General features: G+C 38.9%; 1 long non-coding RNA gene across 1 annotated transcript; it reads right to left on the reverse strand.

Annotated features, from left to right (window-relative positions):
- Positions 1 to 529: 529 nt before the first annotated feature.
- LOC147847148 (uncharacterized) lies at positions 530 to 1,402 on the reverse strand. The gene is made up of 2 exons (XR_015532363.1): positions 961 to 1,402; positions 530 to 753 (listed from the first exon to the last, which is right to left on the reverse strand). It is a non-coding gene; the product is annotated as an uncharacterized LOC147847148 (long non-coding RNA).
- Between the last annotated feature and the right edge of the window lie 6,852 nt (positions 1,403 to 8,254).

The raw sequence follows: 8,254 nt of genomic DNA on the forward strand, positions 1-8,254 counted from the left end.
ATTACAATGGTGGTGTCCAAGCATTATGAAGTAAATCAAGAAACCAAGTCCCCAAACATTACAAGAAACAGATTTGTCACATGTTCAATAGAACTTCCCATTTTTTCCTCATGTCTCCCAGAGGTCATCAACATTGTAGGATAGGCTTACAGTAGGCTTTGTCAAAATGGTGTCATGGTCAACTGGTTACATTCAACCCATTTAAAAACAAGCAAACACACATGGCCGTTAGCCAGGGATCGAATGAATATTCACATATTCGAAAGAGTGCATCATTTATCTCATGTTCCCCAAGAGTGTTCAGCATAACGTCAAGGCAACGGTCAATTGCATCCATGGTTATGTGCAGTTCCCTAGCTAGGGCATATGCCCCGCCTTGCCTCCGGAGCATGTTCCCTACCAGGGGCATTCCCTTGCAAGGACATATGCTCTGTCTTACCATAATAGTCAGAATTGTCGAAGAGCCCTTGTGAATAAAGCCTTTGTGCATGAGTGCGCGTGTGTATGCGAGAGAGAGGAAGAGAGAGAGAGAGAGAGCTCTTCACCTCAGGGAACAAGGTATACTGTAGGATGAGGGTGATGACTCCATGACTAGCCAGAGAAACACCCAAATTCGAGAACAACTCTTTGCTACCGGTCGCCCAAATCCCACCGTGAACAAAGACGACGACAGGACGACTGCCATTGGATCCATTGGTCTCAGCTAACACAGCCTCTTCCACGGGGGCTTCAGCCGGCAAGTACACATCTAGCCTAAAGTTTAACAAATAAGATACACACATCACATGTATGTGTATTTATGCATATGTACATATATCTACATATATATATATATATATAGATGCATATGTATATGTATGTATATGTTTATGCATATGCATATGCAACTGGATATGTATATGTAAGTGTATGTGTATGTGCATGTGAATGTGAATGTATATGTGTAATATATGTACTTACAGATTCCGTTTGGCTTTACCATAGCGAATATTCCGATCCACACAAACTCTGTTTCCAGATCGGACACGCGGGCGGCGAGATAAGGCTTCGGGATGTCCTCCAGATGGCGACACGTGGCAGGATGTGGGATCTGATCGGGCGGCTGCAGGGAGAGATGAGTAGAGGAGGAGCGATCGGGAGACGGACGGCAGGAAGGCGAGGAAGCCAAAGATCTCCGTGAAGAAGAGATAGGCGAGGCTGGTGGCGAGGCGGGCTTTCGGCCACACGCCACGTGTCCTGCGCACGTGCGACGCGCCGCCGCCGACGGCCACCAGCAGCATGGCCAGCGCCATACTTACGCCGCCGGCCCCTTCAAAACAGCAGCTGCCCACCAGGGAAAGTCCCCCCCCGCACTAAAAATGAACCCACTTTTGACGAAGACGAAGGAAACATCCACATAACATATTTTGCTCATAACTGAAAATGTGTCCACCAAAGGCTTCTTATCCACACCTCCCCCCCCCCCCCCTTTGGAATTTGGATGTTTGTCTGAGCGTCTTGATATACATATTCATATGTATACCCCCTCACCAAGTGTAGACCTGCCTAGTTTGCCTCCAATGATCAATCCAACTTGTAGCCTCCGTGAACCCCCCCCCCCCCCCCCCTCATCTACTTCAATCCAGCTTATGCATAAGCGTATCCCCTCATCTACTTCAATCCAACCATGAAAACAACCTTCTCCACTTTTCACCTATCACATGCATGCGCATCCCTTATAGGCAATCGGCTAACCATGAATCTAAATGACGGGAGAGGTGGAGTTGACAAAACGTTCTCAAAGCTCATCACACGAGTTGACTTACTCAAAGGAAAGGTCGTCCTAACCTGCACTCATGGCTCAATTAGTTCGTCGATCTAGTAAATACAAACACGAGATGATACTCAATGTCATATATTGTGAAGGGTTGATTGATTGTCATACTCTCGAGATGTTGAATTGAGCAATTGGCCATGTAAAATTTCACCTCTTCCTAGCCCATCTTGGAACTACCCCATTGCTCCCAACAATTTTACTTTAAACATTAACTACCCCTAGGTATCAAGTATCACAAGATTGGCCACACCATTTACCTTTCTAAGTGTGAAACTAATATTGTCAGCTTGAAAAGGTGTTGCAACGCATGCGACTAGCCGTAATCGGGACTGCTACATATGTTTTTGTTTGGTGGGATCATATAAATTGTGGATGAACCAATTCATAAGTTTTTCATCAATAACTATCTTTTCATTGTCATCACCTTAATTGTGTAGGCTTTAAGTATAGTGTGTATAGACTTTGTTGCTTTCATTTGCTTCTTGTTCGAGGGAGAAAAGTTGGTTGAGGTAAAACATTGTTCATTGACACAAATGAAGTCATTATAGACTTCATCTAGAATCTAGTGGAATCAAACTCCAACTTGGTCCTTTAAGGCAATGCCAGAAGTACCAACTCTCGTCCCAATTGAGAGTAGTTCATAAGCTTGCACAATTTGTTAAAACCATTCTATATGGTCATAAGCATCAACCGAACCCGTAAAGCATGGTAAAGCTTGCTTATTTGGGTCGGTTTGTGTTTATCATTCACATGACCATAAAGAGTGGGTGGAACCCCACTCTCAGCACACTGAAGTCAAAAGTGTTCGGAATATAAGCTACATAGTGGAAACAATTTTGATCAAGCATGTCATCAATGTGTTGTAGATATTATGTGCTCAGGTTACTAGTGGAGTCCTAATGGTAGCTCCTCGTGGCAAGTAGAAGTGTTAACAAAGTAGATTTCGAGTACTCGTGGTGTCTATGAATATGGTAGTACATATTTGGTATCCAAAAACCTTAGCTATTTGCTCAACCAACCTTTATGGATACTAATAGGCTACTTTAGACGATGCGCACTCTTTTAGGATGTTTTGGATCATGACTACAATTTTTGTGTTTATCGTTAGTTAGTTGGCATGACCAAATATCGATATCTTGTTTAAGGCTTTGAGTTCAAGGATTGCATCTATAGTTATTTAGTGTGCATGAGATAATCTAAGGTTACTTTTGGCCAACTTTTAAAAAAAGAACAATATCAACCAGTACATCCATTCTCAGAAGAAATAGAGAATGGATATACTAGTTGATATGGTCCAATAATTGTTGTTTAGGTTTATATTTTAAACTAAAGTCCTACACCATTGTCTTTTTATAGTTGGGCGGTGGAGGAGGCACACTATGTACACTTTCTAAAGGTTCTTATGAGCCTCAAAAACCAAATCAATCCATGAACCTATTAGTAGACATGGTTATCTTAGTATAGGTTTGATTTGTGGGACACATGCCAGGAATTGTACATGAGAATCCTACACAATGTGACACGTTTGATGTGTGTGTGTGTGTGTGTGTAAATGTGCATACACGTACTTACATATGTATGTAGAGAGAGAGTGTGTGTGAGTGAGTGAATGTGTGTGTGTTAATTTACCATGTTGACAATTGTGTGATTATTTTCAACCAATTAACAATCTCACATATCGTCTTACTAGATGCAAATTAATTACACATTAGTAATGTGTCTTTAAAAAATGTCGAAGCCCTTAGTGAAGTTGGCAATTACAATCACAACTCTTAAGATAAAAAAAGCTTATATTATTGACAACAAAATAAAATGACATGCTGATATTTCTTTAGAAAAAATCCAATGAGACGCCAGTAGGTCAGCATATTGTCTCAAAGAAATAACACATTATGAGTGAACGCATTCTCAATTGACCCATGCTCAATGGTCAATGACGATCAAATGGAAATTTCCTCCAACATAGTCTTCAAAGTTATAATTTCAGGGGTTTGCTATGGCAATTACAGCCTTGTCCTTTCAAATAATTTCCTTGGCTTCCTTTTGTTTTCTGCACATCAATCAACGTAGACAAATCTAAAAAACAATATAATAGTTAGTAGCAAAAATGTTGATGCAAGTTGTAATGTTCAAGTTTACATATAATATACAACAATGCAAACAAACTCATGAATAACATCTCAAAGCAAAAATAATATAATAATTTGTAGCACAGTACTTGATGTGGAAACTTGTCATAAGAGTTTATGTCCATAACACTAATTGTATATATTGTGATTAATTAGCCTGTAAAATAGAGGAGGGAGGAAAAATCAACAATCTATGCACATTGACATGAGTATCATGACACCTTTTATAAAATCAAGGGTTAAATGTAAACAAATAAGATAGGAATACACGATTGGATGAGCCATGTAAGTGACCGTAGCCTTTAAGAATCAATATGACTAGATGTTTCTACCAACGACATCTACACATGAGAGAAGTTGTTTTTCATCCTAAGATACCATAACGTTTTTGCCTCCAAACCAAACCAAAATGCAATGGTCTTGCTTGAAGTGCAATATCATATATATGTATACCCACATACATATATGGAAGATTATGTCATCAAGAAAATAAACATAAATAATTACAACGTACATTGTTTTTCTAGAGTTTATCCAAATATGGCTTTATGTACACGAATAAAAAAAAGTATGCTTGGTTATTCATACAATTGCTTGGGTCACATCCTAATCAAACGAGAACTGAGACTAGCACATGATTAAAGTATTTTAAAAGAGACGCAATGCCAATTTCAAGTTCTAATTATGAGTGTGACCGATAAGTTAAGGTAATTATAATTTGTCATACTTCCTAATTAGCTACAAATAAATAAGTATATATCATAATTAAAGAAATTTGTTTTGTAATGATTACTTGAAGGTATTTTTATATCATTGATATGGAATGTCTTGGGATCACAAGCCTCCACTTTGATCGATGCCTATCCATAAATTTACAGGTAAGCACACATCCTTTTCTTACGATATTTCCCACCTGTTTGTTTCCATCTCTCTCCGATCTCCGGGTAGCATCATTGTGTGCATGCATCAAACATATGGTCATACTCAATGCCTATATGGGCATTTAGTTGTGTCTAGTGAACAACAAATGGACATATCAACACTAGTCATCAAATACATTTGGCAGGTTTAGGGCCCCCTCAATCTCTACCCTGTCCACACTTCTTCGTTGGATTACAGATGCAGTCAAAAAGTCGAAAGAAATAGTTAAGCTTATGATTCTCTTGATACGGACACCGCCCAATTCTCGACATAGACATGCAGAAGCAACTGAAGGGAGAACCGTCATTAGGCCATTCCAAAGGTGCCGTAGCCAAATATCATTAATCCACTGACCGGCACAAACATTAAGAAAGTGGGAAGGTCGACGGAAACGATTAGCGGATGAATAATGATCAAGTTAATGAAGGATTAACGAATGGATTAGGTAGGCGAGGAAGGATCCTGGATTAGGAGAGTGAATAAAGTGAACTGATTATGAGGAAATGGCAATTGTTTTATTTTTGCTTGACCAAACCAAAACGCAAAAAAGCAAAAGAACGCCTTTTCGCACGCGTTCTAAAATTCAATTCAATTCTTCTTCTTACTTCTTACTTCTTCCTCGTCTTCTTCTTCTTCTTCTTCTACGCTTCGGACACTCAGGAAGCGACGGGCAGTGGCGACCATTTCTCTGCTTTTTCTAGGGTTTCTCCACTCCTCCCCGTCTATTATTTGCTCCCTTGTCTGTGCTTCTCCGTCGAATCCCTGTTTCTGTTTCTGCTTCTGCTTCAATCAAATCACTCATTCATTAAGCAGATTTCTTCTGCCTTACATATTCAATCCATTCGTTCCTCCCTTCGTCGTTCTTCCGCCTACATCGTCATTCGTTCGTTCGTTCGTTCATCGTCATCCTTATCCATCGTTCTTCGTTCTTAGTTCTTCATCTCCATATCCATCTTCGTCCTTCTCCTCCGAAACTCCTTCATTTTTGATTGAAGGAAGCTGCTTCAGCTCATGTCACATCAGCTAGCCGCATCAGATTATAGTCCTAATTTCCATAGAAATGGCCCTCCTCCACCTCCTCTTTCGACCTACGACCCAAGAAGAACAGATCATTTCAGCTATGGCGGAAAAAATGAAGGATTAAACCATACGACAAACAATCATCATCATCATCATCATCATCTTCCTCTTAACCAAACAACACCTATAAATACCTCACCCACCACTTCTTCATTCTACAACAATACGAGATCTTCTATGCAACTTCATCAGTACCATCATCTTCGAAGTAATAATGTTGCTGCCTTACCATCATCGTCATCATCAGAAGATTCTACTCTTCTTCAGAAATCCTCTGCTTTATCTGATGCTCTTGCAGATCTGGAGATGGCGAGGTCTAATGGTAGACCTAGACACACCATTCCTCCTTCTCCTCCCGACAGAGAAGTTGTTGTTCAGGCCATTGAAGTTGCTTCTTCTGTCCTCAGAGATCAAGCTTCGGCTTTGAGAGATCAGGTGCGTTATTATATCATTTATCTTGGTAAAAGAAGCATATCACTTTTTCTGTTTAATGCTACACATTTCGATAAAGAATTTTTTTCATGAGTACTGCATGCTTACATAAATCTACGAGGATTCCGTCTTTTCTCTGCTATCTCTCGATATAATCTAGAAGGAGTTGTTTTCTTCTTAATGCTGTCTTTTGATAGAATTAGCTCAAGTAAGGTCCTCTTCTACCATTCTCAGGCTAGGGGAATTCTTTCTATTTACTGATCTATTCAACATAGCAAGAACAGATAGGTCTTTACCATTGATGTGTTAGATGGTTTCTTCTTGTTCTTCTTAATGATACCATTTACATGATTACATCAAGTAGGCTTTCTATCATATTTTTTCTTGATCTCACTACTGTTTTCTATCAATATAATTAATTTGAGAAAAATGCGACTTTTTCTATGAGAAACAATATTTCCATTATCCAGGAAGGCCTTTTATCATTACCTTGATATAGGATTTGAGAGAATTTTTCGTTTTCTGCAAGCAAAAATCTTTCTATCAGTCAAGAACTCTGTATCTTGGTAGATGTTCAAAAAAGAATGTGGCTTTTTTTCTTAGGAAAGACACTTTCATTCTTAAGAATGACCTCTTGTCGTATTATCTTGCTCAAAGAAATTCTCTCTTTTTAGTGCATTGCTTTCCTAGGCAAGACTGTTCCATTAGGCAAGGAGGTACACTTATCATATTATTTTGCTAGAAGGGATTTTCTTTTTTAAGTGTATTTCTTTGAAACAATTAGAGCAGGTTGGGGTTGGTCTGAATGAATGTTTGGGAACAAAGGTGCCCTTGATTTTGAGAGTAAAGATCCCTTCATTAGGTTGATGTGAACAGGAGGGAAAGAAACCCTAACTCTCTTGGGAGGAAGGAAAAACCAACCAAGAAGTCTATCATGCCACCTTGGATCCTCTCGGCTCCCTCGACTAATGATGAGGAAGGCAATTTTCATAAGCCAGAGAGAATCATAACTTTTCCAATTCAAAAACTGAGGCTAAACATGATTTCTATTATCATAGCAAAAATCCTCATAGCTGAGACTTTAATCAATCATTCACATTGCCCTGGAAAAGGCGATTATTTATTAAAATAACAAAGAGAAAGAGATGCGAGGAAAGACATCAAACTTTCCCTGTAACTATCCTTTCGATGCTATCCTCCTCCACAATGGTTATATGATACAATACTTCTTTGAGGCATATTTGAGATTGGATGTCATTTGTGCATTCAGTTTTTGTATTATCTTCAGAATTAGGCTGCTTGATTACTGGGCTGGATTCAAACCAAATGAGACTGTGATGCCATTTTACTAACAACCATCAATTTTAATTTCATGGTACACATAATTGAAGAACAGAAGTATGATAATAGTTGGCGTTTACTAGACACTAGGACGAAAACTAGATTCACAAAAGATTCACATGGGGAGGTGTGGTGATTTGCATTGGAAGACAATAACTTAATCACTCTACGTCATACTACATAATCTACTGTATCTAGTTAATATTCCTCCATACGGCAGGATTTGTAAGGCACTGGATTTAATGATGGTATTGTTTTCTAAAATATCACCAGTATTTATTTTCAAACACTAACCATAGTTATGTGTTAAGCTTAGTGGTTATATTCAGTGATTAAGTGTGAAATGACTAAGTCAAAAAGGAATCATGGCCATGCCAGAAATTTTCCTGTATGGCTGATAATGTTCATCTGGTGTCATTGACTCACCTCAATAATTTGAGAGAATATCTATCTCCAGTATTCGGACTATACAATATGACTTAATTATATGTATCTACGAGAGGTATTTCATTAATGCTGCCTGAAGAACTTTGTT

This window comes from Azolla caroliniana, unplaced genomic scaffold, assembly GCF_043228905.1.
Source record: "Azolla caroliniana isolate FFs.n. ecotype wild unplaced genomic scaffold, voAzoCaro1.0.p SCAF_1453, whole genome shotgun sequence".
Taxonomy (NCBI): Eukaryota; Viridiplantae; Streptophyta; class Polypodiopsida; order Salviniales; family Salviniaceae; genus Azolla; species Azolla caroliniana.